We start from the raw sequence: 26,226 nt of genomic DNA, 5'->3' as shown, positions 1-26,226 counted from the left end.
ATTTAGTATCAGCAACTGCTGTTTGTTATTAAATAGGTTTTTTTCAACTTCACAAAGTGATTAAGTTGTAGGGGGTGAGACATTCTAACTAATTGTTTAACTATGAAATTTACCTATCAAATATGGAATAAATGAGCTAGTACTTAATTTAGCTGCATTAATCTTAACTATAAGCCTAACAAAAGCCATTTAATAAAGAGTGTGTGAAAAAAGAAGCAGGGTGCCTCAATCTCCAGACTACTGTGTACAAAGCCTCTGCACAGCAATTGGTATAGTGAGCTGCTTGGCACTGCTGTGGGTTTGCCCTGCCCATCACACCCTCTGACCTCCATTCTGCACCTCCTTCCCAGAGCCATTTCATAAGGCTCATGAAAGGGGCTTAAGTTTTCCTGTCACCCTAACAGTGAGCCATTACAGCAATGCTCAGATTCCTCTCTACTGTTTCTGGGGCAGATGTGGGTCCAGTGATTTAGTGCAGAATGACCTAGACAAACAATGCATTTGAATTTTAGAAAGAAACATAGAAAGGATGTTTTTATTGAGAAAATTGTTGAGTGGAAAGAGTTGTTTTCAACTTACTGTCTTGATCCTCTGCTTACTGCCAGAATATAGTCACAGGAATGGCAAGTAGGATAAGGGAAGTTTGTTGCTTCTGTACTTCCGTATTACTACCTAATGAAACCCTCACCAAAATATTTGGGGCTGATCAGCAAATAAGAAGTCCAGTTTTTAAAAATGATATTTCAAATTCTGGTTCTGTGGTATATTGCTGTGCAAATTGAACATTCAAAAAAAAAAACTTACTAAGGACTTGTGAGACTTAAATTTACAGCACTGATGTGGTTTTCCCAGAGGAGAAACTTCACTGTCATTTTACTTTGTGTATCGACTGCCCATTACAGACTGTTGCCTGTGCTAAAGGCTGCTTTTGCAGTTTGATCAGAAGTTCCATCCTGGACCTGAACTTCCTGCTTGAAGTTTTACCTCAACCACTGAACTGTGTGAAGGTGAATCCATAGCTGCCCAAACAGCTAAAAAACCTGAAATATATTTGGGGCTCAGAGTGTGACTAATTCTTGTGCCGATTTGTTCAAAGATATTGTGTCTATTTTTCCATTGCTTTATAGTTTGAAAAGAATGATTGAAAGTCTTGAACACCCGCCTTAAATGAAAGGGCTTAAGAAGCTCAAAATATTAATCTTATCTAAGTTAAAACAAAACACCCACAAGAGGGAGAGATTTCTGTTTTAATCTGTTGATGAAAAAGATTTTAACAGTTTCTGTAACAGAATATAATTCACTAATGCAGTAACTTTCCAAAAGTGTGCTGGTTCTCTGTCACTGTCAGGTATTTGAAAAGACGCCCATGGTAACTTTAAAAGATACACTGCAGATAAATCATGTACTGTAACACTGTTGCAGGAATAACTGTGGTTTTGTATAGATGATTGTGGTGGTCCCATATGATTTTAAAGTTTTTGAACCAAAACATGCTTCACATAATGCAAGATTACATACCCTGCAGGACTCTCCATGTTTATCTCTTATCCTTGAACTTTCCTTAGAATTGCTGTTTGTGAGATTAATTATGTGAGATTATTCCTACCTGGCCCTTTTTCCTGCCAGTTGCACATAAACTGGGGTGTAAAGCCAGAGTGCATAATGTACTTTGTTACAGCTCTGGGTGGAAGGGATTATAGATCTGCTGCTGTTTTGTATCCCATTGGCCTTGAACCACTTATGGAACGAAAAACTTAAAGATGGACTTTCTTCCACTATTAATAGTACAGGTCACTTGATAAATATGGAGGCTTAGGCAGAATTTGCATTTAATGGCCCCAAAATTCAGGTGTGCTGTGAAGAGGGGTTTAGTGTTCATTTGCTTAGGGGTTTACCTCTCTTTTTCTGTTGTTGCTTTACGTGCTCATTGGAATCTCTGATGTCTGAGTGAGTTGGGTTGACTGAGCACCTAGAAACTGGTTTATGATTTCTGATCCTTTTTAATTGACATTCTGCTTCCTTCTGCCTTTCTGGTATGATGTAGTTCTGCAAAGCCACATTAGCTTAGCCTTATATCTCCTGGCCTGTACCTCCCGTGGGGCACAGAGTGACGTGTTCAGCTCCCAACACTGATATATGAAGGTAAACATTATGGGATACACAAATGTAATACTCTTTATTTGCACACCTAGGAAAATGTCAAAGTCAGTCATTCATCTCTTCTGTTTGATAAACACAGAAGCTGACCAAACTGCACTGCTTGTGATTCCCCTGGGGACTGTTTTCACAAGACTTCATGTGAGGATTTCTGTTGCTGATTTTGAAAACAGTTTGAGGTTGGATTGCAAATGTGATGTCTTCATTTACAGCCTTTCCTGAACCATAAATCAAGGGATATGTAATTAAATAAAGCAGATAGTCAAAACCTTGACTAAGCTGTTAATTGAGCCTGAAAGGGAAAGAGATGCTGGGGTTTCACAAAAATCAAATATAAACATCCACTTACAAAATGCAGTTGTCAGGGTTCAGATATGGTGGCATTAATGCATGATAGCAGCTGGTATTGTACACCATCTACTGAAAAAAAACATTTGCTATGTCAAAAACCTGGACTGGAGAACACTTTGCAGTAAGAAATGAGAGCTGTTAAACTCAAATAACTTGCTTAGGCCTGTGAATTATTTTTGTTTTGTTTACTTTTTTCCATGAAACAAACCCAAAAATCTGGCTTGGGTGCCCCCTCCGCCAGTATTTTTTTTTAATATTAATTGTAAAAGGGGAGATTTTTTTTTAATCAAATCATGTGCCACACCTTCTAAGCTGCTTTAAACTTGAGTTTTATGAAATGAAATTACCTTTTAAGCAAAATTGCTGTTTCTAGTTGAAAAAAGGGAGGAGACAAAAAATGTCCATCTTCTTGCTGGAAAAATTTTCAAAATAGATGTTTGTTATATGGTTTTACCATACTTTTATATACATACTTAGATATGTGTATATGTGTTTGTTATATTTATTATACAACTATTGATGTAAGTAAATAGGGCTTCCTGTGTTTATTCTTAGTTCTGCCTGTTCAGAACTCCTTAGATCAGAGTACTCTAACCAATCCATCTTCATCAAGTCCCAACTGTGTTCTTTAGCTACTCAGCAGATATATTGTGAGCAAAATTTCTTAAAGTCATGGCAGTGCACCCCAGCATGTTCATCTTTCCCTCTCTTTGTTCCCGTTACTTTCTTGGACCATGCACACCTAATTATTGTTTGTTGCAATCTGCATATAAGCAGTGTCAATGCTGTTTTCTTCACTATATTTGCTTCTTCTTCCCTGGAAAAAGAAAAAAGAACACACCTAGCATCTGATGCATTCTGAATTGCCCCTGCTGTGGGCATTTCCCCAAGTCCTGGCCATCTGACAGTATTGTCAGCTCTGAACATTGAAATAATCAGGGTAACCCTGGTGTCAGGTGGTGTGCAACCAGAATTATGCACAAGTTAAAACTTGAGGCAGAGGTGTACTGATTAAAGAAGAGGTACTGTCAGCAAGTTTTTTTCTAAAACTGAGTGAAGCAAAAAGTTCCCTTTAAGATGGATATTTTGCAGTGATTCTATCCTACTTATCTGTTGGTCTGTGATTAGTTAGGATCCACTAGGCCCTGACAGAATGCACTATTTATCTGTGCACACAGACAGAATCCTAGGCCAGATAATAAGTGATGTTTAAAATGCAGATAATATTATTGGATCTGATTAAATTGTTTTGTTGTAAGTTTAATTTGTTAGAGATTCATTTGTTAGATCATGAGATACTTAGATTAACAGAACCCATGGGTCTTCATGGGAATTATACAATCAGATTATTTCTTAGAAATTATGGAATTTAATTTTCATTTCCCCAAGGGTGCAATTTTATAGAAGAGGGAAATTGCATATTTCTTTCTTTTTTTTTCCATAAAAGTAACAAAGGCTAATATAAAATCTGAATGCTACTCAGATGATGTTCTTTGTTCCCATTCCAGAAAATTATATTGAAATATATTTTGAGTTCACCTTTCTAAAGAGAACAGTATGCTTGCAAATTGGTAGGAGTACTTGCTCAGAGAAATCAAGCAAGGCTTTGGTAGGATGAAAAATTTCATGCAATGCAGGTAAAGTTGAGACATCAGTAAGCCTCCAATCCCGATGCTTCATCAGATACTAGATATCAGACCATGCACCTCACAGAACCCTATGCACATATCTGGCTGGGAGTGAGTTGTTTCACTTCGTGCATTTGCAATGTGTGTGTAGCATCACAAAGTGCCAGAGGCTTTAATGCTCTTGCTGTGATGACTCAGACAGGTAGGTAAAAGGGCAGCATTCACTGAGGCTGTGCCTCTGTGGGAGCTGAAAATCCACATAAGACTAGAATACTTAGAGCTAAGCATATGTTAATGTGTTTTGCTGAACAAAGATTGATTTAAGTAATACATGTAAAAGTTCTGTGAAACTTGAGCCACAGTTCCAGGCTGCACATGACGAAAATAGCAATGATTTTAAAAAATATACTAAGAAGCTGGCTTTTAAGAACTGTGAAGGGATCCAGAACACCTCTAGCTAGCGATTTCTTACCTATGAACAGCATATTAACAATGCGGGTAACTGCAGGAAACTGTGTGCAGCCTGCCAAGCTTCTCTGTTTTCTTTAGCTTACAAGAGAGCAAATGACAGGCTGCCCACAGCCATAAGTGCATCATTGTACTTCACCAGCTGCATGTGTGTAGTGTCCCTGAAACAGGCTCTTGGACTCCACTGGATTCATTCCAGATTTACAGCGAGATAGTAATCAGGCTGTACAGCCTGGCATTTAGTCACTTCATCTTGAGTCTGTCCTTTTTGTTTCATAAAGCAACTAAAAAAAAAATCTATCAGAAAAATATGTGATCAACCGAATTTTAATTTTGTGTAAGTTGGGGTTTCTGTAGTTAACATTTTGTACATGGCAAGAAGCAGGACATACTTGGATTTCTGGCACCATGTTCACATCAAGCAAGGCAAATGCTGTAAATAAGAGAGCAGGTCAGGAAGGGTGGGAAAAGAAGTAAACCATATTCTGAACATCCACTGTCCAGAGGCCATGAAGTAAAGTGGTGCAAATAACATTTGATGTTTCAAATGTCTTAATTTGGCTGAAAGCATGTAACTCTCAATGTAATTTTGAAAAGTAACAACTTCAAAAGTGAAAAATAAGGTTGTTGGAGGGTTTTGTTATATCCAAAATATTTGAAATGTCATTATTTTTTTTTCACCTATACCTATTTCAGGTTAAGCATATTGCTGAATTTAATCTGGATTGCCAATTTTGGTCTTGTGAACAGAAGTGCCTTTGGATATCTATGCATAATATTTAATTGGATACCTGACCTAAAATTTTTATGTGATTCCAGTTCATCCCAGGATAACACATTTGGACACTCCTTACCTCTAAAAGAAAACCACAAGATAAACTCAAAATTTCTGATTTAGCTCTATTTTCCCCTGCAGAGCCTAAACATTTTCACTGATAGCTATTATCATTAATTGGCAGTAACTTACACACTGAACCCTTTAAGATAAATGTCAGGGCCTTTAAGTGGATCCATGTTGTACCAATATATAGCAAGAAGCCCCAGTGCAATGTGTTTTCCTCTCTCTTTCCCTTGCTATGAAAGAAGTAGGTTGCTCTGCATTGTTGATTCAGCTGGTGCTCCTGGGTGGCCCATGTGCAGTTGGTCACAGGTAGATGTATTGCAGCAGTGCAGACAAAATCCTGGATTATTGTGGTATTACTGGTTCCAGGAAAAAGGTATATCCTACCAGCCAGCTCATGATATACAAAAAGTATTGTTGGCCATTGGTACTGCTTTGATGCCCAAAAATTGGAGGGAACATGAAGATGATGTTGAAGTGGCAATACTTCAACAAAGAGGAATGTTTCTCCAACTATTTTCCAAGTCTTTTTCTGTTTTGTTTCTCTCCTGCATGATCCCACTGTGTTTTATCCAATAACTTTTCTTAATCAGTTGATGGTATTACAATTAATAGCATACAATGTACCACATAAAAGCATAGTGTCAGGATAGAGCTATTCTTAATTTTACTTCCAGCAAAATCCACTGACCTCTGACTTTATGTATACAATATATCCAGATGGTAGGTAAACCCCCCACCTGTCAAGGCACATTATACACTTTGCTCTTCTTGTACCTAACCTACTGTAGTTTACCCAAGGAGCCCACATCACTACTAGAGTTTAGGTTTTCATCACTGTACTATGCACAAACTCTTGCTAAACTGAGGTCCTCAGACTCTTTCAAAATGTGTCTAAGCCAGCTGCATCAAGAACCAGATCAGCACAATAAATTGCAAATTTTCTACCTGACAACATATCTAAAAGTGATTTTGAGGGTATACCCAAAGATTTGTGGCTGAACAACACCCTGTCCTTCATTTTATCAGTGGAAGCATCAATTCACATGGTGGGGTTTTTTTCAGCATATCTAAAATGAACAGATAGCACTTCTGTAGACACTCAAGTCAAGCATACCTGAATGTATAGAACGATACATTTACATGGATCTCTGCATCCACACAGTATTCTGGATATCAATGCATCCTTTAGTCTGAGTGCCATCCCTCAGGTCTTTGCTTCAAGTATTTTCCTATAAGGAAAGGAGAGGGACTCCTCATCTCTACAGCATACCAGTTTAAGAAGTCCAGGATACAGGTGGACTGTGGAATCTCACCATCTGATACAGGAGGTAAGTTTTAAAATATTCTTTGAAAGGAGTGGCAAGATATTTTGTTTTTCAGTTCCCACAAGAGACTTTTCCTCTATGTTTGTTTCTTCAGCTGAAGAAGTAAGGAATCCAGATAATAAGAGTACATCAGAAAAACAGAAGAGAAAGGACCCCACACAGAACTTTGACACTGGAAGCATTTCAATTCTTTTATATACTGAAGTTCACTCACCTTGTTGCTTTTGTGGATCAAATACAGTGCACCAAGGAGGAGCTCCCTGCAAGCCCTTTCTGTGTCACCCTCTATGCAGGATTTCCTGCATTGCTAGGGATGGTAGTAGATCACAGCCATAAGGGCAAAGCAAAGTTCATTTGGCCAAACATATGGCTTTTAAGTTGAAGAGTGATGAGCCAGAGAAGTATGCTGCAATTGCACTGGTGACTCCAAGCTGGTTACATAACCTCCCCTCCTACAGAACTGTAAAATGTTTGTGTTTGTGACATATTTATATTTCTTTGCATTTTTCCACAAAGGACAGGTCTTTGCCTACAGAAAGACATACCATAGTCAGAAAAAACACCTGCAGAACCTGATTATGTGGCACAGTCTCAGCTGTTCCATCTTTTTGAGGTGATGAACACCTCTAGGTTGGTGTTTGACAGCTATTATCTAGAATATCTGGCACTTGGTTGTTCTGGGGTTCACTTGTAGGGTAGAGCACTATGACAGAAAGAACTCCTTCTCCTGCTCAATTACCTGATTGCATGTATTTGTACTGCTGAAAGAGTTAAGGGTTAATATTCAACAGAAATCAGTGCTTAATTACAGCCTGTGGATAGTAATAGTCCAGGTAGTCTAGAACAACAGAATGATGCAGCTGTCAAAAGGAATAAATGAAGTACTTCATTCTGAAAATGTTTCTTTGTACCTACCAAGATGCAAATCCCAAACTGCTCTCTCTGCCTTAGCTGGTGGAACAGCTCCCTCTACTGCAGCCACGTCCAAAGTCTTGTCTGTAACAACCTGTGCCTTAGGTTCTTTGCCAACAGTATATTTATGAAGCATTTTCTAAGAGCAAAATAAGTGTTTTCAAGGGCAGATGAGATGCTTAAAAGTACAGCTGAACAGTTTTTGTCTGTCCAGTTGCACCATATCACATCTTGACAGGGATCATTCTATGATACAAGGAAATTTCAGTACCTCAGTGCTTTGATGCCAATAGTAACCAAGAGCAGTCAAATATTTTCACCTACTTGCTAAAGAGATATCTAGATCTTGTTTTTAAATGTGAGTAAAAGTATGTGAGATAAGGAATTCGAATCTGAAACATGTTCAAAATAGAAAGGAAAGCATTATGGAAATTATGAATGAAGTCTGGGTTTGCATTCCAGAGAACAGAATTCCAATGTCTAACCATCAGCAGCTTCATGTTTCCGGGATGGGTTCAGGCTTCCCTTGGCAAGCAGAGATAGTATGAGAATAATTTCTAAAGATTGCAGATGCCTCAGAATCATTAATGAATGTGATCTTGAAAAACAGCAGGCCCACAACAACTCACAACTCAATCTGGTGCCTCAGTGGTAAAACGCTGATGACAACTATTGGCTTAGTCCATGAAAATACTCAAATCCTACTTTTGCTTTATTGTGATTGGATTTTCAGGAAAATTCACTGAAAAAATATGCACAAGAGTTTACTCTTTACCTAGTCATCTGTCTTTAACCTATAATGTGAATCTCCTTGATCAAATTGGATTTTCTCTTTCTAATTTTACCTGAAATACTTTGTTGAAATTACACAGGCAGTGGGATCTGTAACACAGAGCTATATATAACCATATAGTGGCAGATAAATGCTTTGAAGGGTTTTGAAGCTGTCCACAAAATGAAATAGTCTGTACTTTTTACAGAACAAACTCAAAAAGATGATTTTTTTTTCTGGCTCAAAGCTCATTGCTTTTTAAAGATTTTCCAGAACATTGTTATGGAGTAGACCTTGTCTGAAGCTTCCCAGCTGGGTCTCAAGGAATCAGAGAAGCCAGATCATTCCCTTCCTGCTACCCTACCACAACTGTGATCAGTTATAATACCAGACTTGTGATAGGCTTATACTTGTGCAGACTGGCAGCTGACCCAGGGGAACCTCTGTCTGCGGATGTGTTGGAAGATGTTGAGAGAGCAAAGCCTTTGAAAAGAAGGGATGGAAAGCCTTGGATGAAATTCTGAGACTTCAATTGTTTGTGGGGTGGGAGAGGTTCATGACAGAGACTGATAAAAGAGAAATAAACAAAAACCATGTGGCTGCCTTGCTACGTCTCTTTCTGTCAGCAGAGGTTCTGTGGGGATTGAAAACTCAACATGGTGCCAGCTCTTTTGGTCTGTTCTGGAAGGAGCTGGAAACAGGCGTGTATCTAGAAGTTAGACACCTTATGTTCCTTACTTTTTAGTCTGTCTAAGCGAAAAGTATTGCATTCTGGGCCTCATTTACAAATAGTTGTAAATTAGTTTTGCAGGAAATGGCCCCTCAGCATAGAGGGAGAGTGTAAGAAGGGAAGCTGTACAGGTTCCTCTTCCAGCCTGCCAACCAGTTGTTAGATATCCCTCCTTCTCATATGCAAACTCTGAAGAAGAAATTGGATAGAGCAGCAGCTCCCCATCACTTGAGCAGGATCACTGGGTGCAGGCAGAACAGATCCAGAAAGAGGCAAAAAATACAGATTTCACCAAGGATTCTTGGACAGACATGAATAGTGTTATGTGAGTGTGTGAGGGAAGAAAAAAGAAGAGGTGGTTGCAACCCCAGCAACTAATGAGGCTTTGGAAAGACCAGATGTGTTTGTTAGTGCAGAGCTGGAGTGGGAAGAGAAGAAAAAGGCTGTTGCTAGAGAAGTTTAGGAGAGAAAACAGACAACATGGAGGAGAAAGTCTTGAGTGGGAGGAAGGAGACAGAGACAAGAAGTTTCATGGGAAGAGAAGGAATAAGGGGTCTGAAAAGTTGAGAGATATTTAAAAGGGAATTAACTGCAGAAAGAGCTGTGTGAATATGCAATGCAGTGTTCCAATTTGATCTGCAGAGCAACTGAGTTTCCATACCAGATTCAACACTAAATGCAAGTTATGTGCAGCTAGCTGATTACCTCTGGTACCTTTCTTGTCAATCATGGAGCCTCAGTCAGGCCTAAGATGCTGCACAGACATGGACTCCTAATGTAGTACAGATATATGTAAAGGAGAAAAACTGATGTTAGATTGATATTGGAGAGAGAGAAATAATGAAGTTATGCTTTTGTGCTCCTTGCAGTAAATAAATGTGTAATAAGCCTTGTACTGCTTGTGCTACTGGTTTTGAAATGGAGAGTAGCCAGTGAAGCCTTATTTTCGGCTTGAATGCAAGGAAGAGATTTGCTGTTGGACTTGCAGAAGGTCATACAGTGATGCAAGTGATTCATAGTAGCAGGACAGTGGTCTCCTGAGAGCATCCATTAAATCTGAATTTGCTCACTGGAAATAATGATATTGTGGTGGAAGGCTCTCATCTGTTGCCAAAGACTCTTAGTGGAAGCTTGTTCCAAACCATGTTTACCACAGTTGTCTCTTTTCCTTTCTCTCACCATGATCCTTTCCTGGCACATAAAGATGAGAAGTATCATGCAATTTGCCACTTTTCTGTCCAAATAAAAAAAAAATTGGAAATTCTGATTCTACCCAGAAGAGCATTTAGGGGAAACAAATTAGCTCTGTTCACCTCAGTAGTGATTACATGTCAGTAAAAGTTTTATTTATCTGAATTAGAACTTCTCGACAGTTAGACTCATATTTGAACCTTTTCAACCTCTGTTGAGTACATGAGAGCTGGACTGGAGCTCCTTGCTCCTGCCGAGGCTGGGAGGTTATGGAGGCATTGTTTGTGACAGATCATGGGGACAGAACACAATTAGGAACTTGAAGAGCAGTGTAGGACAGGCTCTTCTCTGTAGCTTTTACAAGATGTTTTATCGTTTTACAAGATTTGGTTAAGCAGAATCAAATTTGTGGTGCAAAATGCTTTGAAGTGGAAAGTCCTCACAATGTCCCATTTAGTTTGTTTTGATCCTGGTTGAAACCTAGCAAGAGGTTGCTGCCTCTGAAGTTCAAAGTGATTCAGAACAGAACTCAAGAAATATTCCAAATATTAAAAACAACCTCTTTTTGTTTCTCTGATGGTTACTAATGCTTGCCATGGAAACACCTGCAAGCCTTACTCTGACGTTTTTATGACAAACCACTTCTTATTAAAAAAATCTCTCACTACTCATCTCTTTTAGCAGTTATATGGACTTAGAGAGATTTGTTTCAGTTGTGGATTGGGTTTTGGGGTTTTGTGTGGGATTTTTTTGTTTGGGATTTTTTCTCCCCCTCCAGGAAATGAGAGGGTAAAACCCCTATGTATTTCCTTTTATTTACTGGAGTAAAAACTTGAAATCTAGAAAAGTGCTAGTCAAAAAAAAAAAAAAAAGGTTGAATTTCTTTTAATAATGATTCTGTAGTTTAAAAACATTGTTTCACTTTGATCTTTTAAAATGTCTACACTTTGTACTTAGAAATTAAATTTCAAAACAAAGTTTCATAAAATCAAGAAAAAAAATAAAATTAAAAAAATTTGGTCACACTTGGACAAATTTTTAAGTTTTCCCCCTCCAAGCACTGTTGTTCACCAAAAAGTTACTTTATGAAGAAAATACAACTGTTTTTAGAACATCATACCTGTATTGCCTCAGGATTGGAAGAGGATGCCAAGGCTCATCTTTTTACATTAGTATCCTCTCTTCAGCTATGACCCTGGAAAATCAGACTGCAGCCCACATAAAGAATCAAGCAGAAGGCTGTGTGCTGTAGATGGTGTGGTGGTGTGCAGGGTTGAGAAAATAATCAGCTCATGTCCTGAAGTATGAAATTCGATTATCCTCCTTTTCTCAGACCACATCACTGCAATTATGTCTCACCATTTAAAACCTCTGTCTTAGTGCTTAGCTCTGTGCCCCCTGCAGCAGTGAATGCTTCCATCTGACTATGCATTGCATACAATAATCTCTTCAGATTTATGTCACAAGCCACTGAATTTCATTGACAGTCCCATCTTGTGAAATACGGTGAAAGGGTGGTAGAATGGTAGGTTAGTTTTCTTCTCCTCTGTAAGTTTGGGGTTTTTTTTTTAGTGTAACATCCTCCTTTTCTAAAATAGACAGAATCATGTTTTTTCAGTTTTTGTCCCTATATGGACTGGATTTACCAAACAGCAGCTTACAGGGAAAAATAAGACAAGTGAGGCATGGGAAAAGAGCTGTTAATTTCCTCTAGATGAATATGTATCAGTTCACTGAAATCCATGGAGCTGTCTATCTTTTACTAACAGAAGATCTACCCAGGACTTTGCAGAAGGCAACATGACATAATGGTAACCATGCTGCTTTGGAAAAAATACAAGATAAGTTCATGTAGGAGTAATTCAGCATCTGAGTGACATTAGCAAAGATATGTCTAGTTCTCAATTGGAGAAGAACATGTGTCAGCCATAGCTTATAAAGAAAGAAATCCCAGATGCAAGTGAAACAGGTCAGTGCTTGAAAATTAAAGCTAGGAGGAAAGACAATGAAATGGTGAGCCAGGGCGGGAGCGTGTTACATTCTACTAACTGAATATTTGGGTGCCTGCAATTACATAAACCATTTGACAAGACTGAAGTGCTTTTGAACACCAGTGAAACAATAGCCACAAAGATTTCCAGGAAGATGTTAATGAAATTTGTGCTGAAAGCAGTGAGTGGAAGTACTAGAGGATATGGAGAAACAAATAGCAGAAACAATTTCCCCTTCTGCTCTACCAGCATGTATCTTACATGCTGGTGAATCAGTAGTTGCTTTTTCAATATGGTTGACACTTTTTGAAGGCATTTGTACATCTTCATTCCCCTGCAGCATAGCCATCTCACACTTTTAATGCTTTTGTTCTTTCACATTAAGTTAGGTAATACTGTAAAGCTATGACATGCAAATTCCTCTTGTACAGAAAACTGATACACTTTGAACTGTGTCCCAAGCATTATGCAGCTAAGACTCATTGACACAATGTCTACCTTAGATATCAAGTCATAGAATGGAATTACAGTCCTAAATTAGGTGATCAAACTCCCTATACAATGCAAATCAAGATAGATGCCTAAAAACGTGTTTTCTGTTCTCTCATTGAATACTCAGAAGAACTTGTTAAGCTGCACAATAACAGAAAAAGGGAGGAATAAGGTCAAAACTGTGCTTTCTAAAGAGAGTTTATCATCTAAATGTGAATTGGAGCAAGGCACCACTGCAATATTGGGCAGCCAGTACCACCTGTTTGCTTGTTGTAATATTCCACAGGTTGGAGAATGCCTAAGCATTAAATCCTACAGTTGTGTTAGATTGTGCAGCAGTACCATAGCAGCAACCACTTCAGGGACAGAAGAGCTGTATCATGCTGTTTGAAAACATTGTTCAAATTCTAGTTCATACTTTTCATATTATTTTACCAATTTCCTTTTTTTAATATTTTTTACTTTATTAATTTTTTTAACAATTAATTTTAAAATACCTTTGAAACTCTCAAACACTTCCCAGAGAGCTTGTGGAGTCTCTTCCTTCCCTGGAGATATTCAAAAGCTGTCTAGACACAATTGTGAGTAATGTGGTCTAGGAGACCTTCTTTGAGCAGGGAGGTTGGACCTCCAGTGATCCCTTCCAACTTTACCCATTTTGTGATTCTGTGAAATATACCTACATGTATTACTTTTTAATTTTCACTTTTAAAGATATAAAAGGCTTCAAAAAGCCCTACTTTTTGTGTGTTTTTCCTCCATCCAGTGCTACAATGCTATTAGCATTTCTGTGTTGCTGCTTAAAATATCTTACATTTTTTCTTTATGTTTCTGAGACAAGTACTAATTCCCTCTCTTGAAGAATCACACAAAATCTCTCCTTCATTATTTCATTGTGAGCTCTGCAATCCTCCTAAATTTTACAAGTTGTGCATTTTAGAAGGTGTGGTCTGTCTGTGTAAGAGTCCAGGGACTCTGCTTTGGTTTTTAACACATTGCGCCTGGCTTGATATCCCCTAAAGATGGGTTCTGTGTCTTGTGCTTGCAAGCCAAAATTATTTCTAATCGATTGACTCGGATGGCTTGCTCATGGTCTGCTTTTTTCCAGTGCTTGGATTTCCAAAAAGAAAATACAAAGAAAGAGAAGGAATATTGTTTTTAAATGGATCAGCCTTCCTTTTCTATGAAGACTAGTGAAATCCTTGGGTTTTTAATTTACATGTTGATCAAATTCATATACACAAAGGTACAGGGCAAGTTAGCAAACACTGAAGTGACGAATAGTTCTTTTTAAAATTTATCCCACAGCAGGTGGGTTCTCTTACTACCCCCTGCCCCGCCCAATATGTAAAGAGAGTTGTGTGTGCTTCTGAAGCAAATGAAAATGATACCACAACAAAAGGATCCTGAAAGAGAAGTCAGTTCCAGTTGGAAGTTCAAGTTTGTTCTTATCAAATCAAAAGTGAAGCAAATAGCTGCGGAGGTGTAAACTGGATTATATTCAGGCTTTGTAGTGGGGCAGCATTGGCAAACTGCTCTCTCATCCTTTGCCCTCTTACGGCATGTCATTATGAGACCCTAACTATTGCATGTAACAGTATTGCTTGGGAAGATAAAAGTCTTTCCACAGTCCTGTTTCAGCAATACAAGATTCTGGATTTGGTGCTGTGTGGGGGACAGTAAAAATAGGCTTCAGCAGTAGCATGTGTGTGTCTTGTGACAAAGAACAAACTTGAATGTTGTTCATCATGAGCAGTAAACAAGAAATTTGTTGTCAATAAACTGCTTACCAGAACCTAAGCAGCACTCTGTAAATTTCAAGGAAATATTTGTCTGCACAAGCTTGACTTTTTCTAGACTTTACGGGGTTCAGCTTCAAGCATGGAAATTCATGTATTGAGTATGTGATGGGAGAACTTTCTTGTTGTTCCTGGAATACAGCAGAAAAGCATGCTGAGAACTGGAAGAACAACTTTGCAGTAAAAAGGTGAATACGACAAATAGTTCCCAGGGTATGAGCTTTCAGGCAATGCAAATTAAATCCTCATCCCATCTGGTTTTCAAGTATGAGTGAACCTCAAAATAAGCAGAGTTTGAGTAAGAATTCAATAGCTGGAATCTCCCAGCAGTCAGAATTGTATGACTGTGCTTTATCTCCAAAACATCTCTTCTCACAAAACCTGAGCAGCAGACCACTTGTTAGCATCTTGTATTAGATTAATTCCTGAAACTAAAGTACAGCAATTACCACCGACAAAACCGCCCAAACAACCAAACAAAAAAATAAAGAAAAACAAAATTAGCACCATCTGCTGCAGTCACCAGGTTGTCTTTCAACATTTCCTCTAATATGCTGAACAAGGTCATGATGATGTTTGCTCCTGAGGCTCAGTTAGACTCCATTCCAGCAGGAAAGTCTGGCTTGGAGAAGATATCATGTACAGATTTGATCCTGCAATGATATCAGAACCTGTTTGCTGCAGAAGGGCTAAGCAAAGAACTTCTGGCATAAACAAGTGAAAAATCAGTATTACTGACCAGAACTATGTTTATGAGTTAGCAGGCTGGAAAAGCCCGACATGTCTCCAAGCATGTCTAACTGGCATGTTTTGCTGCAGATAACCCAAGCTGCCACTGACTTGGCCAGAAAATGCAGGACTAATATTTTCCTTGTATAAACTGTTCCTGAGCTTTTTCCCCAAAGTATTGGACATGCTTTTCATCAATATAGGTTGTCATGACTTCTTTTTCCATCTGCTTGGAGGAGGGGGTCAGGATAGAGTCAGTATTTTAATTTCTAAAAATAAGTGTACCAGTTACACTGCCAAAAATTGGAAACCTTCACTCAACAACAGTATTTAGAGTTTTCATTTGCTTTGGCTTCCTCCTCTAGATGCCAGTGTTGTGGAAGAATATTTCCTGTATGAGCAGCACAGGTTTAAGTGAATGAAACCTTATCATGCCAATCCAGCCAGTCAGCAGCTACGACATCCCAATGAGAACAACATGCAGGATTTTAAAGAATCAAGTGAGGCAGAAGGGGCTGCTCTTCTTAAGGCATCAAAAATTCAAAGTGGGAAATGCAAAGAGAAGCAGATCCACTGGCCAGCCCCTGTAGGTCATCACAGATGCCTGCTCATTGGTCATGCTTGTTTTTTTCATGTAAAAGCTGCTTCTCTGGCAAGTGCGTGGAATGGAAAAACTGGTGGAATAATAATTGCAGTTGTGGGTGCTATCATCTGCTACCTACTGACCAGTAATTAAAAGGTCTGCCACGAACAATTCCACTGGCTTGTCGAATGCTGGCATGTCCAACAAATTGTGAAGAGAAGAGACATTTGGTCTGGGGTTCCACTTGTCCGTTCCCTTCCTCCCCCTCATCTTCTCACCCTGCTCAGGAGCAATTTTTTTCTTTTTCCTTTTTTTGTTTCTCCTCCCCTCCCTTCCCCAGCAAATGTTGCAGTGTATAAAAAAACTATGGTGCAAAATATTTTGGCTCTTTGGTCTGTGTTTCCAGCAATATTGTGGACTTCATTGGTGTGGTATAATTAGAGCTCCATTCTGAATTTCCAGCAAATGGGGTTTATTTATGTTGGTGCTTTGAAGCTATGCGATTTCTGTATGTTGCTGAAAATCACTGGTTGTTTCACTCTGTAAGCGAAGCTCTCCTTGCTCAGTAATAACCTTCTCTGTGTTTTGTTACATAGTTTTCAAGTTTATTTTGCTACCGGTCTTCAAGAGACATTAGCTGCCAAAAATAAAGGGCAATGTTTATTCTCTTTAATCTGAGGGAATCATTGTGCTGCTACTGGGTCAAAACATTCAGAGAGACATACTGTTTTTAAGTAGTGATCCATTAAATTGCTGTCATATTTTCAAGGTAACTGCTGTACAACACTGGCAGATCTGCATGGTGTTTAATTAGTGGTCATCTCGCAGTGGGGTAAATCAGATGGAGCTCCCCAGAGACTGGTGTGGTTATAATTTTCAAAGGACCTGAACTGATTTTTTTACATGATGTTCAAATTCTGCCATAGTATGTATATCTATATTAATTTAATCACTTGTTATCATCTAATGTCCCAAGTAGACAAATTTATAGCTTTGTAGATGTGAAACTGAGAACAGCAGTGTATTTCTCTCACACAGTACTGTGCTACTGTTCTATACACATACCCAAAGATAGCAACATTTGAGCAAGCTTCAGGGACTGGAACCAATAAAGCCATGGAAAAGCGACATTGAGTTAAACCAAAGGCAAAAGTGAGTGACTGGAATTAAATTCACATCTGTTCTTAATCATCCTGCAGTTATTGCTTTCCATTTTTTTTTCAGACGTATCAGGTGTAATTTTATCAGATGAATCCCATGAAATTGTAGACAATGTACATTATTCTATGGCTCCTTTGTAGCATTTGGAAACAGGTGTTGTTGACCCACTTTTGCAGAATACAAAACTGAATGAAAACAAAGAGACTACCCACTTCTCCCCAAAAAACTTTAGACAGGAGTTAGCTGTCCTGAATTTGACTACTTTGAATAAAAGTGAGAAAGTGCAGAGTATAAGTGAGAAAATACTGAGTATCTTTTATGTACATGGACATTTTCTTTTTTAGCAGTAGTGAGTCATGACAACTGGAAACTTGGCACCTTTCCTTGTCCCATGTCTGGCACTGTGCCCACTCTGTACATAGAAGGAGTGAAAAGCTTTTCAATTTCTCCAATCCAGTTCATTATGCAGTGGTTGCACAAGTTGCCACATGTGTGCTGTTAGGAAGTCTCAGTGCAAATGTAAATAAACCTTGTCACAAAATATAGGCATTCATCACTGATGATGCTGAGATTCCCCAACTGGAGAATGATTAGCTTTCTTGAAATTCATTTACAAACCAATCAAGGCCATGAAATGGGGCTGACTGGCTAATCCTGTTTATTCCCTCATGACATTTGAAATAATTTGGAGGAAGAGTGAAGAATGAATGTTGTTGAATATCATGGGTAAGAAAGGCCTCCTACTCTGAGATTTGTAAATCCCCTTTTCACTAGAATAATTGCCAACTTTTTACAATTACTTTATGGATTCACAAGGTGCATCTAGCATAGCGAAAACCTCCCCAAACCTGAGGTTATATAACATATGATCAGGCTCTACTCAGGGCAGGCACTGATTGTACAAAAAATAGGGGAGATCCTTAGAAGTTGATTATTTTTCATTATATGTAGAGTAGTGCAAATGTCTGGACTGTTTTGACTGCTTTTTGTTTCTCCTTCTGATCTGGACAGTCTTAAGCACTTGCATCTTTGCTTCAGTTCACTGAAGTTCTGATGGAATTATAGGCAGGGTTAAAATATCTGGTTTGATCTTCAGATGTTTGAGACTCATAATAATTCACCTCTGAAGACTGTGTGTCCATGAGAATAGGAGAAATTGAAACCTTCACAACAAAATAGTGGCAATGTCATTTAGACTACTTATTGGCAATCTCCCTGTTAGCAACAGGAAGGGCTATGATATGCAAAGTGAAGCCACCTCCTCAAATGTGAATTAAATGTTACTGCTTTTGTCCTAGCTCTCTTTTTTTATTCTTAGAATTAAAAAAAAAAGTGCCAGATAGTTTTACTATAAACTTAATGAGTGTTTGCAGTAGGGACTTTGGTACTGGATATACCTCCAGTGTCAGTGTACATAAAATCAGATATAATGTTTCATATACTAATTTTAGAAGGCAGGTACTGAGCAGTGCCCCGTACAATGAAGTGTCAGTTCCAGTGGGTGACAATTTGCACAGTTCAATCAAATAATTTTTGTGATAGCAGACAAAATAATACATACAGCAGAGACTTTTTTCACATTAAGAAGATATCAGTGCCTTTCTTTATTCGATAATGCCATGAGACAGCAATATTCTACTTGCTTGCATTGCACCCAGATGGATGCAGACTCATCTTTCCAGTTCTGTTCTACTTGAAACAATGTCTGCTCAAATGGATTCTGTGGCTTATCTTGGCAGCTTGGAAAAGTTTGATTCAAGGGCTCCCTTTTCTTGTTAACAGTGATTCTTTTCATAGCTGCCTCTATGGCCCCTGGTTCCAGCTGGAGTCTGAAATGGAAGTTCTGTGTTAATGCTCCACAGCACAGGCTGGGGTTTTCCAGCCCAGCCAGATGCTGAAAGTCTGGGAAATCTTGCTAAGGAGCCTGCATAATCTGCCAGCTCAGTTGTTGCTTGGTTGTCTACAGCTGTGGGGGACTGGCTTTGATGGCCTGGATGCCCCCCACCAGGCCTGTGTTCACACATGCAGATTTAGATGGTTTGGTTGGGATTTAGAGAGAAAAGACACAATTTTTAGATGTTTTCCGATTTTTTACCCTACTCTTTCCATGTAAGATTAGTTGTGTCAGGTTACAGAGTGTCTTGGGAATGGTATGGCACAAAGCTTTAAAGGTCAAGGTTGGAAGCAGATTGTCACTTGAAGGGAAAACTGTGGCTGTGCCTCTTCTCTTATACACTAAAATCATATGAAACCTTACCAACTGTTTTTGTTTTTTTTCTGGGTAGCTTTTTCTTGTGTCAGATCCTTTATGCTGGCCAATGTACTGAGGAGGCAGAACTCATCTTTTCCATGCCTGCCTTTTACTCGTGTAGGGAAAGGGCTAATGATAATTCTGCATTGAGAGTTTAAGCAATTTTAAGCACTTCATTATACTCACTGTTCTGAACAATTGCATAGATAATACACTGGCTTGTGATATTAGCTGGGTACACAAAATGCTACTCCTATTTCTTTATTCCAACATTTTTTGCGTCTTCTATCCAGTGTCAAGTGTTTGGCTGCTGCTGCCTGTAGGGTTAAGGTGTAGCTGCTGATTTGTCAGGTAACACCAGGGATAACTGAGTATGCACTGGCAGCCACACATACCAGTAACACTAAATTCTCTTGCATGTTTGGTGCACATCTTAGAGGAGAGAGTAAGTAAAGAAAGCAAACATCTTACCATAACACAAATCTTGGCGGGAACAGGGAAAAATTGTTTCTGCCAACTCTTCTCCTCTCTCCCCACTTTCATCCCACCATTTTAGTACCAAAAATCACCCAAACCTTTGGAGTTTCTAAGCTGTTGGAATAAGATGTTCTTGCATGTCTGGTTTCCATCAGAGTCTGGAGGCAGAAATGCCAGAATACCACAAGACAAGCCTTCTTGTATGCTACTTCTGGTCATGGGCAGAAATCTGGTCTGTCCCCCAGAAGGGTCTGGATGTGTTACAGGATTAGCAGGCGTGCTCCAGAGCTCTGGGAAGTAAAGCAGTGTCAGACCATCAGCTCCTTACACTGTACTTTCTTGCTTACTGAACACATGGAGACTTTCTCATGTAAATGTATGAAGCACGTGAGGGTTTTTCAAACACAGGACAGGGGCAGTTCATGGCAACTTCTGTGAGCAGATCATGAAAAGCATTGCCCAAAATGCCTGGCAAAGGTGTATAGATCACAGGTGTTCTCAACTGTCTTTCAATTTACAGCTCTCCCTCTATGTTGTTGTTTAAGTCACAGACAAATACATTAATATGTAAAAGAGGACCCTTCCATAAGAATAAAAAATGGAATTTCTGAAAACGTGCAAATAAGTGCAAGTTTCTGTGAGTATGAAGATAAGAAGTAAGAATGTGTTGTGATGTTCGTTACATTTGTTAGTTTAAGAGCATTCTTTGGGCTTCTGTGTATAGCAGCAAAATCCCTCAGTCGGTCTATCTCCCCTTACCCTGACAAAGTGCCCTCATTAAGGGATTAAAGATGTTTCTGCAATACTATTCATAATGTATACACTTTGCAGCCCCTCACATCTGTTTTCTGCACTATTTATCTAATCATCAAGACCCTTATTCATATTTGCTTTGGAGATAACAGGGCAGGATACCAAAGGATTCCTGGGCTGAGAGGAAATGGCAGAGGGTTGGTGTAATGGAATAATTAAAGACTTCAAGGTCAGAGTAGGGAAATCCAGAATGCTGTGGTGTGGCGAAAATCACAGGATACACAGCACTACCCCATTTTTAATGGCACTGGTGCTATCAAAGCCACCTGAACATTACACTCCAACAAAAATGCCTCTGCCAAAGCTTCTGATAAGTGGCTAATGTTCTCAGACACACATTAAGAGAGATGACAGGTTTTACTTTACATGGGACGAATTATGAGGAATCCAGGCTGCTTGCGAGAGCAAAGAGCTTGCTTTCAGTAAGGCACTGACAGGCCACAATGTAAGTCAGTCAGACTTTGCTCTCTTTTTGCTGACTTCTCCATTGTTGACTGTCTTGGGTTGAAGAGCATAGAGGGCAGAGTAAAATATAGTATGAAGGTGAAGTATGTGTTCTTTTAAGCATGTAGTTGCAGATAAAATGCCTTCCCATATCACTTCTACTGCTAATATATGGAGTTGCAGAATATTCATATATGTGATTAATTATAGAAATGGGCTTAGTAGCCTAAATCCTGGGTGTTACTTAGGTTTCATTTCAAAAATTCCAAGAGAAATAGAACTGTAGAAAATTTCACTGCAGAAAAATAAACATACCTTATAAGACAACACTTCTAAATTATTTCATATACCTGTTCACCCAGAGATGTGTATGTGTATATAAAATGAATGAAATTAATCCAAATTTTCAAGTCAAACCGCATTAATTTAAAAGTTGGAATTATAAGGTTTGTTGGATACTTTTCAGGTGTTATTTTGTCGAAGACAGGAGATAGCAATGAAACTTCCACTGGAAATGCTGCAAGTAGTTCCATATGATGTCTAAATATCACTTGTGAAGCAAGAGTTAAGGGAAGCACAAGGAAAGATGGATATTGTGAGAGGTAAAGAATAAGGATATGTACAATAAATGGTAGTTACAGAGTGCTGGCCATTTTCAGGGTGAATGTGACAGGGAATTTTATCTTCAAAAATAAAAGCTTCTGAGCTGATACTCTTAAGGAATTAGAGCCATACTAAAGAAGGAATGGTTGTAGCAAACTCAGACTCTTTGTGATCTGACAGTTGGATACTTAAAACAAGTGTGAGGACATTTCAGCTGTCTAAACATTGTTCAGTGTTTTGTAGAGATCTTTATGAAAGAGTTTTAAAGAGACATTTGAAGAATTTTAAGGTCACATGCTCCTTCATCTGGCTAATGTCACTGGCAAATCAATTCTAAACAAGCAGCTGCTAAAGTGTGTATTTAAGGAATTGAGAAGGCTTGCCAAAATAAAAGAGATTCAAAATTTGGAAAAAGGTAGAGCTTCAGTCTGCAAGAGTAATTTACCAGCCCCGAGGCTACTACAACTTCTCATTTTGCTGGGCATCTCTCAGCTGTAGAGACGGTCTAAATGAGTTGTTTTGGCAGCCAAGTCTTTTCTTCTATTACAGACCAAAAGGGTACATTACAGAAGGGCAAATGATGGATGCCCTTGACTATCATGTCCTATAGCAGAGTAAGTCCTACTATGAGACTGATGACGCATTCTGCATGACCAGAATTCCCACATGCTCTGCAATGCTACTGACTGTTCATTTCTAGGATATTGTTGCCCAACAGCCCTTGCCTCCATAACTGGCTATGAAGGTTTTCTGCTTAGAAAGTTGCTGTCTCTGCTTTAGAGGACCCAGAGACAAATCCATTTTCTGTCATTGTATCAAAAATCTCAATTTAGTTATGGATTTAGGGAGAACTAATAACATGATCATGACTTCTCTGACTTGGAAATATAGTAGAAAGAACTGGAACTGGCTATACCCTAAAGCTTCAATGGAAAATCCCTTTAGAGTTTGCATTAAAATTCTTTCAATTTCTTCCCACACTGTATCTCCTTTATTTATAGTGGTCTGACTCAAACATCCCTGTATGAACTCTACTGAACTAACAGAAGTTTGGTAGTACAGATGAGAGCAGCTCTTCAGATACATTCCTGTTTTCTAACCCAGATACTAAGAAGTGTTTGCCACTATTTTCCTCCAGAAAGTGAATGGGCATAGAGGCCTGCTGGAAACTGGTACAGCCTCACCTTGAATATTGTGTGCAGTTTTGATCACTGCAATATAGGAAAGATATTGGGGATTAGAGAACATCCACATAAAGGCAACAAAGATTGTGAAGGGCCTTGAGGGGGAGCCGTATGTATGAGGAATGGGTGAGGTCACTTGGTCTGCTCAGCCTGAAGAAGAGACTGAGAGGACACCTCACTGGAGTTACAACCTCCCTATGAAGGAAAGGGGAGGGGCAGACATTGATCTCTTCTCTGTGGTGATCAGTGACAGGACCCAAAGGAATGACCTGAAGTTGTGTCAGAGGAGGTTTAGGTTGGATACTAGAAAAAGATTCTTCAGTGAGGGGGTGTTTGGGCACTGGAACAGGCTCCCCAGGGCAGTGGTCACAGCACCAAGCCTGACAGAGTTCAAGAAGTATTTGGATGATACTCTGGGGCGCATGGTGTGAATCTTGGGGGTAGTCCTGTGAAGGCCGAGGAGTTGGACTTGATGATCATTGTGAGTCTCTTCCAACTCAGAATATTCTGTGATCCTGTGAAAGCTACCTTAAGGCCAGGGAATGGATTGAACTTATTTTAGCCAGAATTGGCTATTGTAGCAAACTATAACCTCTGAATTTCAGAGGGGTGGACAAAAGAGGCTCAGGGCTGAACGCAGAGAGGGACTAGCTAACAGTCTCACTGCAGTAGGTATCACAGCTATTTAGCAACTAAATCTTTGTTTCCTGTCATCCCTGCACAGAACCTCTGGAGATGGTTTACTTATGATGTCATTGTGGAAGAATATCTTAACCATGTTGCACTGATTCTAGTTGGATTTTGATGTCACAAAATAAAAGTGCACTAGGATTTGTACGGTTTTTAATGTGCCAAATGGCATGGCTAGTGGTTCAAAAGACCTTAATTCTGCACCTGCTCTTTTTTTTCCTGGCTTCTCAGGTGATCATGAGAAAATCATTTTATGAATTTCCTTCTTTTCCCTTTCCCCACCACTGAAGTTCCATCCTCCTTTGTAAAACACTTGAAAATCTGTGGGTGAGAAGTGTAAAATACTAGTTCACACCGGTGAGAGTAGTAGTGTTAAAGTCATATTACTGGCAAAGAAGGAGGCTTTTGTTTAGTCTTCGGTATCTGGACTGAAGATCAGGACCTGATCAGAGATGTAATTATCTGGGTTTTCACAGCCTGGCTGGGGCTTTGTCCATCACTCTGTGGCAGACCCAAGGCATCATTAAAAGGCAGGAGGACACTTCCTTATGTGCTGTTACTATTTAGTGATCTGTGGAGAGACAGTGACCGGTGTGAATGGCCATGATAAGCAGCACACCCCACTGCCTGTCACAGTCACAGGTTAATCAGGGTACCGTAATTTGTGAGAACTTTAATAAATACAAATAAGTCTCTAGGGTGCTGCAATACATTATTTTACCTCTCAACAATAACAGACCTTATTATCTTTCAGGGAGAAGCTCCTGTCAGGGCAATCAAGGATGGCTACTTTTAATGAAGACAAACGATCTCCTTCAAAGGAGCCGTTAGCCTTGATTTGGCTTAATGGCTCAGTAGTATGAATCATGGATTTAATCAGAGCTCCAGCTTCTGTCACGCATGGGTCTTGAAGTCAGGTAATTGGAGGCAGGTGCTAAGTACAATTTAAATGAAATGTCTAGTTAATAAGGACAGTTTGAAATATGCAATTTATACACCTCCCCCAAGCCCTAGTCCTCTCAGGGACATGAAGGCAGCCAGCTGTGCTCGGGAACCAAATGACTTAATTTCTCAGCATTGCCTTTCTCACTCCCAACATTATGCTGCTACTTTTAGCTTGCCAGATGTCCCAGTTGGAGTAACAAGATGGGCAACTGAGGGACTGTCAGATCTCAGTATGCTTTGTTTTGTGCTGGAAGTGGCAACTGAACCAAAATCTGGACAGAGGTGAGGTCCATAAGTTCCTGGCTTTTAAACATCACAAAGTCTGATGAAGGAAAGAGAAAGAACAGTTTAATTTCCCTAAAATGTGTATTACTCCTAACTGTGGATGTGAATGAGGGAATTTGGTTTTGTGCAGGTCATCTTAGATGGTCACAACTGCTATGTCAAAATTGGAGTATGTATGACCCCCAGTGACTCTCATAATGGAAACTGAAAAAGCTTCTGAAGAACACCAGGGCCTCTTTCCTCCTACCTGCTAACCCGTTACATTTCCTTCAGAGAATATCATCACAGTTCATATTTATATCCATAACTTTTATCTTTTTGGTGATGATGAGACATGAAGGCAATTAGATCCTCTGAACTTGCGGGTGCCAGCAAGAAACTTCATGCCACCTGTGACTTATATGCAGTTTCATTTGGAACCATGTAGGAATTGTCAGCATCACTAAGTTTTATGCTTTAAAGAGAAGTCTTATGACATTTGTGGAGGTTTTTTTCCTCCTTGAAGATCCAGGTTGTGCAGTCATCTGCTTATGAAGTAAAAGTGCTTGTGGCAGGGGAAGAAAATCTAAACATATTATTTCAAGCAACTGCAACACCACTCCTACACCTCACTGAAAAATAAATACTTATTTTTATAATGAATCTTACGGTTTTGAAGATAGGCCTCTCTTTTTTTTTTGAGGCATCTGATCCAGGCAACACTGAACCTCATAGAGTATATAGGGAGTTACAGGAAGTTCAGTGAATTATCACTAATCCATTTGTCATATTCTAGATTTTCAGACATGAATCAACAGGTAACCAAACTGGGTTTTAAACACTTACTATCAGTTACTTAAAAGTAGGGTCTAACAGGCAGAAATGTAAGAGCAGTACTATAGGCACTACAGGATCTCCTTTGTCCCTTTTAGACTTTTCTGTCATCCCTTGAAAATAGCGGTGAAAAGGTGGTGAATTTATAATAAAAACAAGATTTTACTTCTGAGGGAGAAAGTAATTAGCCACTGGGTGTGGAAGTATTTTGCATTAGCAATTTTTTAACTCAGACTGGAATGCAACTATGCCTGTAGGGACTGCATGACTGGGAGAAACCACAAGTCTTCACTACAGAGAGATTTCTATAATCAGCTGTTGTGAGATTCATGTCTTAGCCAAGGAAATACAGGAAACAAGGACCATTGATGTAATTAAAGAGTCAGATATTTCTGCGTGCTTTCTCAGGATGACATGCTGTTCTGCTTTACAACAGGGCCAGGCAACTGATAAGGCTGCCTCTATACAGCAGGACTAATGTTATTAACCTGAGCCATGGTAGGTAGGCACATCTATTCCTGAGAACATGACATGGCAGTGATGTTGGAAATTGATTTCTCTCCATTAGTACTTCATTACAGCAGGACA

The sequence above is a fragment of the Pithys albifrons genome, chromosome 9, assembly GCF_047495875.1.
Source record: "Pithys albifrons albifrons isolate INPA30051 chromosome 9, PitAlb_v1, whole genome shotgun sequence".
In the NCBI taxonomy this organism is placed as follows: Eukaryota; Metazoa; Chordata; class Aves; order Passeriformes; family Thamnophilidae; genus Pithys; species Pithys albifrons.
Note: the sequence above shows the minus strand (reverse complement) of the source record.